Consider the following 9806-nt stretch of genomic DNA (forward strand, 5'->3'; position numbering starts at 1 on the left):
TTGTGCAAAAAGACATTATATAAAGGCTCAAAAAAATCAGACAAGGGATATCATACTCATTTTGGTCCTAAATAACCTCTCTCCTATGTACCTTCCTTCTTCCTCTTTCATTCCATGGCCATGACCTGCGTACATACACCTACAAAATGTAATAAAGACTTTCAGCTTGGCTTAGCCCAAAAAGGCCAGTGGTTTTTAATGCTTTGGTTTCCACGTTATTGTTTATTGATTCTCTACAATCACGTTATTATCATTCTTCTTTTATTTATCAGATTTATTGACCCCACTCCGGATGAGCTCTAAGGCTTGAGGTCCAACCTCGCTTCAGATAACCTCTAGAGCTTGAGGTCCAACCTCAGCCAACGCGAAGACTTGGACTCCACTGTAGATGAGCTCTAAGGCTTGAAGCCTAACCTCGCTTCGGATGACCACCAGAGCTTGAGGTCCAACCTCAACAAACACGAAGACTTGGACTTCCCGCTTCGGATGACCTCTAGAGCTTGAGGTCTAATCTCGCTTCGGATAACATCTAGAGCTTGAGGTCCAACCTTGCTTTGGATAACCTCTAGAGCTTGAGGTCTAACCTCGCTTTGGATTACTTCTAGAGCTTTAGGTCCAACCTTGCTTCGGATGACCTCTAGAGCTTGAGGTCCAACTTCACTTCGGATAACCTTTCCAACTTGAACTCCCTGGGATGAGCTCAAGATTAGCTTAATTAAGGAGGTCGGACCTTACCCGGTTTCGCGTGCCCAACCTCCTTGAGGTTGTGTTGAGCTTGTGTTCGACTTGATCTTGGACCCCAGGGGGTCGGACTGAACTTTGAGCTTAGCCTTGACCTAAGGAAGTTACGTCGAACTTAGAGCTTCTCTTAGGTAGTACTGTCAAAGTGGGCTGGCCCGCCCCACTGCGGGCCTAATCTCTGGCGGGCTTTTGCGGGCCGGCCCATTAGGCCCGCGGGCTAGGGTTCATGCGGTCTAGCCTGCCCCACGTGGGTTCGCGGGCCCCACGGGTCGGCCCGCGGGCTTTTTAAATTTTTACTCTTTTTTTTTTCTTAATTCTTGTTGAATTCAAAGTTCAAAACAATAAGTAGAGTCTATAAATACTAACATTGCGAATTTGCAATCCAACTTTATAATCTAACAAAAGTTAATATTAATTCAAAGTTTAAAATTAAAAAATATGTAAAGCCTACAAGTAATATTAATTTTTTTGTATTTAAAAATTTTAAAAATTATATTTTATAAAATATTATATATATATATTACACAGCAAGGCAGTTGGCAGCTGTGTAACATATATATTATATAACATGATTATGTTATATAATATATAGATTATGTTATATAATATATATATTACACAGCAAGGCAGCGTACTGCCTTGCTGTGTAATATGTATAATTTTTTTATTTATTTAGGGGCTTGGCCCGCAGGCTGCGGGCCTTAGCGGGCCAAGCCCGTTAGGCCCGCACTTTCGCGGGCCATTATTCTTGTGGCCCTAACCCGCCCCATCGCCGGGCGGGTGCGGGCTAGCCCGCGGGCTTCGGCCCATTTTGACAGTCCTACTCTTAGGCTTGACCTGAGGATGTCAAGTTGAGCTCGGGGCCCGGCCTAGGCTTGACCTAAGGAAGTCGGGTCGAGCTCGGAGCTTGACCTAGTTTTGACCTAAGGACATTGGGTCGAGCTTGAAGCTTGTCTTAGGCTTGACCTAAGGAGGTTAGGTTGAGCTCGGAGCTTGACCAAGGCTTGACCTAAGGAATTGAAGTCGGGTCGAGCTCGGAGCTTGACCTAGTTTTGACCTAAGGAGGTTAGGTCGAGCTTGGAGCACTGCCTAATTTTGACATAAGGAGGTCGTCTTAGTTTTTTTTTTTTTGTTTTTTTTTTTGTTTTGTTTTTCTTTTATGTATTTTCTTTCTTTGCTTTTGTCATTGTTGTTTGCTTTTTTGCGTTGGCGTTAGACTAAGGTACCTCAACCCTCAGTTCTTAGCACACCCTTTCGATGGTAGACAAGGTCAAACCTTGTACCCTCCTTAGGGTGCCAGTCGTTCTAAATCGAGACCATTCGATATTACACCTAGAAACTCTTCCGTTTGACGATAGGCGAGGTTGGACCCAGTATCACCCCTAGGGCTTTTAGTCGTCCTAAATCGAGGCCAGTCGACCTTGCGTCTAGGGACCCTTCCGTTCGGCAATAGGCAATGTCGGACCTTGTATTTCCCCTAGGGTGTTTGGCCGTTTTAAGTAAAAGCCTTTTAGGTTTTAACTTATAGACCTTGTCCGTTCGGCGATAGGTGAGGTCGGACCCCATACTACCCCTAGGGTACTAGCCATTTAAATGAGGTTGGCTAAGAAATGTTGACCAAAAGGTTGGCCCGTTCGGTAGTAGGCGAGGTCGAACTTCATTCTGCGCAGTTAATGCGATATGATCTGCTGCAGTTTCTCGTGTTGCGCATTCTGAAAGATCAGAGGCTATGTTACCATGTGAAATTTTGGAAACGTGAAGTCATGAACTGTTGTTTGCCGGTGCTGCGATTGAATTGTTGTTGCTAGGTGTGATGCTACGAATAGAGGCAGTTGTTGCCGGTCATATGTGAAGACAAAAAAGAAAAATCATCATAACATCAAGAAGTGAATTGCAATTGGCAGTAAAAGATAAGAAGATGCTCTTAATATTTTAGTTATTATTATTATTATTATTATTATTTCTTTTATGTTCTTTTCCAACTATTTAATGTGTCCAACCGTGTGTTTATTCAAATAACCGTATAACATGGCAAGCTCCATGCCGCCACTTACATATATAATATGCTATGGTAAGCCTCATGCTACCAACTACATCGCAAGGCAAGCCCAGCGCTACTATATAAATTACATGGTAAGCTCCGCGCTAGCTACCTCCTACAACAATGGTCACAATGAATAAGTATGCAGTTGGTCACAATAAAAGAAGATTGAAATTTTTGAACCTATCTTCAATTTCAGTTTTAGATTTAAAACAATAATAAGGGCCTGCCCCACTAATCATATGTTATATATTTGGATTGCAGGAAGTAATTATACATCATGGGATCCCAGGTGCTCTTCGCACCTAATTGTGACTCTCCCCAACGCTCCGTGCGATGAGAGCTCAACTTTAGTGTCCCGTGCACAAACATGTAGTCCGGACTACATTTGTCATTAAGGATGCACCTCCGAGTGCATGTTCTTATCTTTACCTGCAGTTTGGTTTCACATGTACTAATTCTCTACTTTCTTAAGCCGACAAATACTTGCGGCTAAGAAAGTGAGGGACTCATGATGGAATAATATAATATGCGTTGTTATTATTATTATTATTATTATTATTATTATTATATGCGTTGTTATTATTATTATTATTATTATTATTATTATTAGTCAAAGAAGAAGAAGTCCAGCAAGAAAATAGGAAAGGCTACAGGGAAGTTATAACTGTGCAAAAAGACATTATATAAAGGCTCAGAAAGATCAAACAAGGGATCCAGGTTCATTCAGTCTTAAAGATATAACCTTTGTTCTACATATTTTTCTTCCTCTTTCCCATGGCCATGGCTGCCTTTGTACATGTACAACAGCTACACCAAACATAATAAAGACTTTCGGCTTGGCTTAGCCGAAAAAGGCCCGTGGTTTTTACCGCTTTGGTTCCCACGTTAAATCCTTGTGTCATTGTTTATTTATTCCCTGCAATCACTTCATTATCATTCTTCTTTTATTTATTGGATTTATTAATTTGTACACCCCGGATTAATTAAATCCATCAGTACCTGTTGTTCCAATTGCCCCTCCATCTACAACTGAACCAACAATTGCATGTAGCTACACCTTCTTCACTTCTATCACATCTGGAATGTGACAGGAAGACCGTAGAATTTCTAAAATCCCAAGTTGCTGAGATGACATCTTTTATTACTAGGGAAAACTCACTGTTTTTGCCACTCAGTTGTTTTGCAACTGTTAATTTAGTCCCTACTTTTCAATTTGAGCGAATTTAATCTTCAAATTTTTTTAAATTTCGTCAATTAAATCCATTTGGCACTATTATGTCACTAATTAGTTGCCCTTATTTGAGTCCCCGAGAAGTAAACTTACTTCTCGGCTAGGCAAAAAATTACACTACTCTCGCATGTGACCATAAGGTATGTTTACTTCTCGGCCACATGGCGAGAGGTCCTTCTGACTTCGGTCACGTTCAGGGGGTATGCACTCAAATAAGGGAATCTAACAATTTGAAATAAGTGCAACCGAGAAGTACGGCTAGGTAAAAAAGTAAACTCTCACTTGTGACTAGAAGATATGTTTACTTCTCGGTCACACGACCAAGAGGTGCTTCTGGCACCTCTCGGTTATGTCCGAGAAGTGCACACTCAAATAAGAGCAACTAATGACTGACTAACAGAATAATGCCAGATAGGGATTATTCCCGAGTATACCTCCATGTACATGATGTGCGTCTATTTGGTATTCGGGTCACGGTTAAGTATTCTTCGAGAAATATTTAGTTCCTGAAGGGTTAGGGTTAAGTATCCTTTGAGAAATTTGCTATAGATACATTTATCGGACTGATTAATTTTGTACCCGTTTCCCAACACAACTTGATCAAACAAATCGATCATGTCATTGTTTATAGGCATGCTTTAAACTATAAAGTGACTTGATTAATTTACAAACTTTATGTTCTTGGCCTTTAACTATGAAACCTTCTAGTTTTTTCATGTAAACCTCACCCTTCAATTCACCATTTAAAAATGTCGTATAACACATCCATTTGGTGAATTACAAGATTGTGTATTGCAGAAATAGCAATTAGCAATCTAATTGATATATTGTAACAATTCTTGCCACAGAAGCATATGTGTCAAAAAAGTCGATTCGTTCACTTTGCTTAAAGCCTTGTGCTAGAAGCATGGCTTTAAACTTCTACTTGAAGTGTCATGTGTTCTGAACATTAAATTATATAAGATGGACATGAAAATTTCATTTTTAAATCTGTAAAAAATTCATTTTTAAATGGCTATATAAAAGAAGACATTGGTGTCTGCCAACTAAATGGGTTTATGTATCCAAAGTTTTTGGATCACGTTTACATGCTAAAGAAAGCCCTTTATGCTCGGAAAAAGGCCCGAGCCTGGTACTATACAAAAGCCTGACTCAATACTTATCGCAAATTTTACTGTGGACCGCGGATCAAAATGACGTCGTTTTGATTAATTAAAACAAATAGTTGAAATGGCTTCCATTCCGTGCAACTGTAGTTCCCTTTCAACATAACTGCGGGTCCATTTCAAGACAACTGCGCGTAGTTCCTTTCAATACAACTAACTGTAGTTCCTTTTTTTATATAACTGCAGTTTCATTCGACATTATATACTCAAATATGTGAAAATGTTATTTAGTTTCCTTTCAACACAGCTACAGTTCCTTTTATAATACACTGCAGATTCCTGTCAACACAACTACAATATCATTTCGATATAACTACAGTTTCATTGAACAATATACACAAAAAATGCGAAACTGTTATTCAGTATCAGTTCAACACAACTGCAGTTCCTTTTCGATATAACTGCAGTTTCATTCGATAATATAAAAACAAATGTGAGACAGTATCTATTTAGATGAACTGTAGTACAGTATCAGTTACGGAGCTCCATTATGAATAACGGCCGCTGTTTCTCCCACTTACTGAAATGGCGTCATTTTGTGACCATGGTCCACCGTATAATGACTGAATACTTATTATAGTAGGGATAAAACTAAGGAGTGAACAAAACTTTATTTGTGAAACTTCAATGGAATAGCATCATAGTGGCACAAATCTTGTTTCTTGGTTCTACAAATCAAACAATCCTAAAGGGGTTATTCATAACGTAGTCCAAATAAAAAAAAAATCTACACTACAAGAAAAATGCACATAGACAACACTAAAAAGACAACATTTTTTGACAAAAGTGTTGTCCTTTGTGTAAAAGACAACAGTTTTGGACAAAACCGTTGTCTTTGACGCAACACTTTTATCAAAGACAACGGTTTTTACCGAACCGTTGTCTTTAGTGTGTTGTCTTTATGCGTTTTGTCAAAGGACAACACCGCAAAGACAACGGTTTTTAAAAAGCGTTGTCTATGTGCATTTTTTAAAACAAAAGACAACGGTTTTATATAACCGTTGTTGTTGGTGTGTTGTCTTTAAGTGCATTTGAATACACAACACTACAAAGACAACGGTTTTTTAAAACCGTTGTCTTTGTGCATTTTTTTTCATTTAAAGACAATGGTTTAACAAAACCGTTGTCGTTTGTGTGTTGTCTTTAATCACACTTCAATAGACAACACTTCAAAGACAACAATTTTTAAAACCGTTGTCTATTTGCATTCCGTTTTTTATTTAGACAACGGTTTTATGTAACCGTTGTCGTTGGTGTGTTGTCTTTAAGTGCACTTGAATAAACAACACTGCAAAGACAACGGTTTTGGTTTTTTAAAACCGTTGTCTTTGCGCGTTTATTATTTTTAAAAAGACAACGGTTTTATTTAACTGTTGTCGTTTGTGTGTCGTCTTTAAGTACACTTGAGTAGACAACACTACAAAGACAACGGTTTAAAACCCGTTTTTTATTACTAAAAAGACAACGGTTTTTGGGACAACGATTTTAAGGTTTTATTTAACTGTTGTCGTTTGTGTGTTGTATTGGAACAAAATAAATAAAGGTTGTTACCAATAAGAATTGAACCCAAATCCTTCATTAAACTACATAACCCTTGTCCACCAAGCTACTACATAAACTACATAGACCCTTGTCCACCAAGCTACTACATGAATTACCAAAGAAAATCAACCCCGCAACCTCTAAGCACATAGATTTTTTATTAGGCTATTATATTTAGTTAAGCTATTTTATTATATTTATTCATTATTCTTTCAATAATTTATTTATTTATTATTTAGGTCGCATTTTTGTAGGGCGATACTTTTGGGCTTTGTATGTATCCTATTGGGCCTCACGTCCCAATTAATAATAATATTATTATTTTCCTGTTCCGCTCAATATTGTTATGGCCTTATTTGACAATTAACGGTAAAAGGTTAGCGGATTGTGTTAGCAATTAACAGATAGTAATTTGTGTTAGTGGGTTTTACCAGCGGTTCGAATTCGACTATTTTGAGAACTATTCGAATTCGTATTCGATAAATATTCGAATCTAAAATTTTATTCGTATTCGATTCGGCTACATTATTCAAATATATTCGATTTGACTCGAATATTCGAATTCAAAATGCCTAACTTTATTTTTTTTACAAGTTCTCCAATAAATTAAGATAAAATGTAATAAAACTTTAAATTTAAATAACATAAAATTTTCTATTAATATACTATTATACTAATATTCTATTAATATATTTAGTTTTTAACAACATCGGTTTCAACAACACTCAATAGACAACGATTAAAAAATTGTTGTCTTTTCTAGAAAAGACAACGGTTAAAAACCGTTGTCTATGTGCGTAACTTTTAACAACACCGGTTTCAACAACAGAAATTTTGTCTCAAAGACAACGGTTTTTAACCGTTGTCTATGTGCAGTTTTCTTGTAGTGCTAGTTAAAGGATTTGGTCTTGATGATACCCCTAAGTTTGCTTGTATACCTATCCACACATAACCAAAAGAATCACACTTTAAAACGAATTATTAAATACTCCCTCCGCCCCATTTTATGTTTCTTGGTTCTACAAATCAAACAATCCTAAATGGGTTATTCATAACCTAGTCCAAATAAAAAAAAAAGCCCAGTCCAAATAAAAAAAAAGTCTAGTTAAAGGATTTGGTCTTGATGATACCCCTAAGTTTGCTTGTATACCTATCCACACAGAACCAAAATAATAACACTTTAAAACGGATTATTAAATACTTCCTCCGCCCCATTTTATGTGTCTGATTCGGTTAACGAGGTTTAACTGAAGTTACTTTTAATTCAATTTTTTTAATTCAATTTTTTATAATGTTAAGTTTGTCGGACTATGTTATTGAACAAAAACGCATACCCAACACTCGGACAATATTAGTGCTATCAACCTTGCTAAAAATCTTATACAACACTCTTGGACCAAACATATCGATAGTCTATCAAGTGATGTAATACTTCGAATCAAGGGACGCAAAGGTAAAATTATGTATGTCTAGTCTAATTTATGGAGTGTTGTGTTCATAGGGATTTGAGAATTATGCTTTTGATTAGTTGGAGATATATGCTGTGGACCCAGGTCCACCTTGCAAGGTGGATCTGGGTCCAAAACTACGTCGTTTTTGTCTTTTTTTTTTTTTAGTAAACATATTGCTGAATATAGAATTGTCCAAAAATGTGTGAATGTAGAGGTTTCAAAGTGTGAATGCAGAGTATAGAAATCGTGAATGTAGATTTATGATTGTGTGAATGTAGAGTTGCCCATAAATGTGTGAATGTGGAGGTTTCAAATTGTGAATATGGAGTATAGAAATCGTGAATGTAGAGTTATGCATGTGTGAATCTGTAATAGAGTTAAGAAGTTCTAGCAACTTGTAGCCCTGTAATGTGTGAATGTGGAGTTCTCAAGTTGTGAATGTAGAGTATAAGACCTGTGAATATAGAGTTTTGAATGTGTGAATGTAGAGTATAGTGTATGTGAATGTAGAGTATAGTTACTAAACATATAATCCTGTAATGTGTGAATGTGGAGTTTACAAATTGTGAATGTAGAGTATAGTGTATGTGAATGTAGACCCAGGTCCACCTTGCAAGGTGGACCTGGGTCCACGGCATAACAACCCAACTCCAACTTGTAAGGTTAATAGAAGATTATTTAACCCTTCGCATGTTGTGGACACTACACCTATATATAGTACCTGATGTTCCAATTGTCCCTCCATCTACAGCTAAACCAGCAAATGCATGGAGCACCACCTTCTGCACTTCTATCGCATTTGGAATGCGACAGGAATTGAAGACCGCAGAATTTCTTAAATCCCAAGTTGCCGAGATGACATCTTTTATTACGAGAGAAAAATCATTGTTTTGGTTCCTTAATTATTTTGCAATTGTCAATTTGGTCCCTACCTTTTAATTTGAACGAATTTAATCTTCAAATAATTTTAAATTTTGCCAATTAAATCTATTTGGCACTATTATGTCACTGATTAGTTGCCCTTATTTGAGTTCCCGATAAGTACGTAAACTTACTTCTCGGCTAGGCCAAAAAGTAGATTCTCGCATGTGACCAGATTGTGTGTTTACTTCTCGGTCACATGGCAAGAGGTCATTCTAGCTTCGATCACATCTAGGAAGTGCGCACTCAAATAAGAGAACTTAACAATTTGAAATAAGGGCAAACGAGAAGTACGGCTAGGCCAAAAAGTAGACTCTCGCTTGTGACTGGAAGGTATGTTTACTTCTTGGTCAAACTGCCGAGAGGTGCTTCTGGCACATCTCGATTATGTCCGAGAAGTGTGCATTCAAATAAAGGCAACTAACGACTGAGTGACGGAATAGTGCCAGAGGAATTTAATTGAGAAAATTTAAAACAATTAGGATCGGGATTATTCTGCGGGACTCCGGGTATATCTCCCTATACTTTTCGCGCATCTGCTCAGGTCAGAGTCGAATGACCTTTACGAAATATTTTATTCTTCAAGGGTCCAGACCTATTCCTGTATAAGGGTCCTAACCCTTCAGCACCATAGTGGGAGAGCCATTCAATACAGACAATCGATAGCAAGAATATCCTCATTTTCTTCTCTTCTGCTCCTTCAATCTTTT

The sequence above is a fragment of the Ipomoea triloba genome, chromosome 5 (genome assembly GCF_003576645.1).
Source record: "Ipomoea triloba cultivar NCNSP0323 chromosome 5, ASM357664v1".
NCBI classification, from domain to species: domain Eukaryota; kingdom Viridiplantae; phylum Streptophyta; class Magnoliopsida; order Solanales; family Convolvulaceae; genus Ipomoea; species Ipomoea triloba.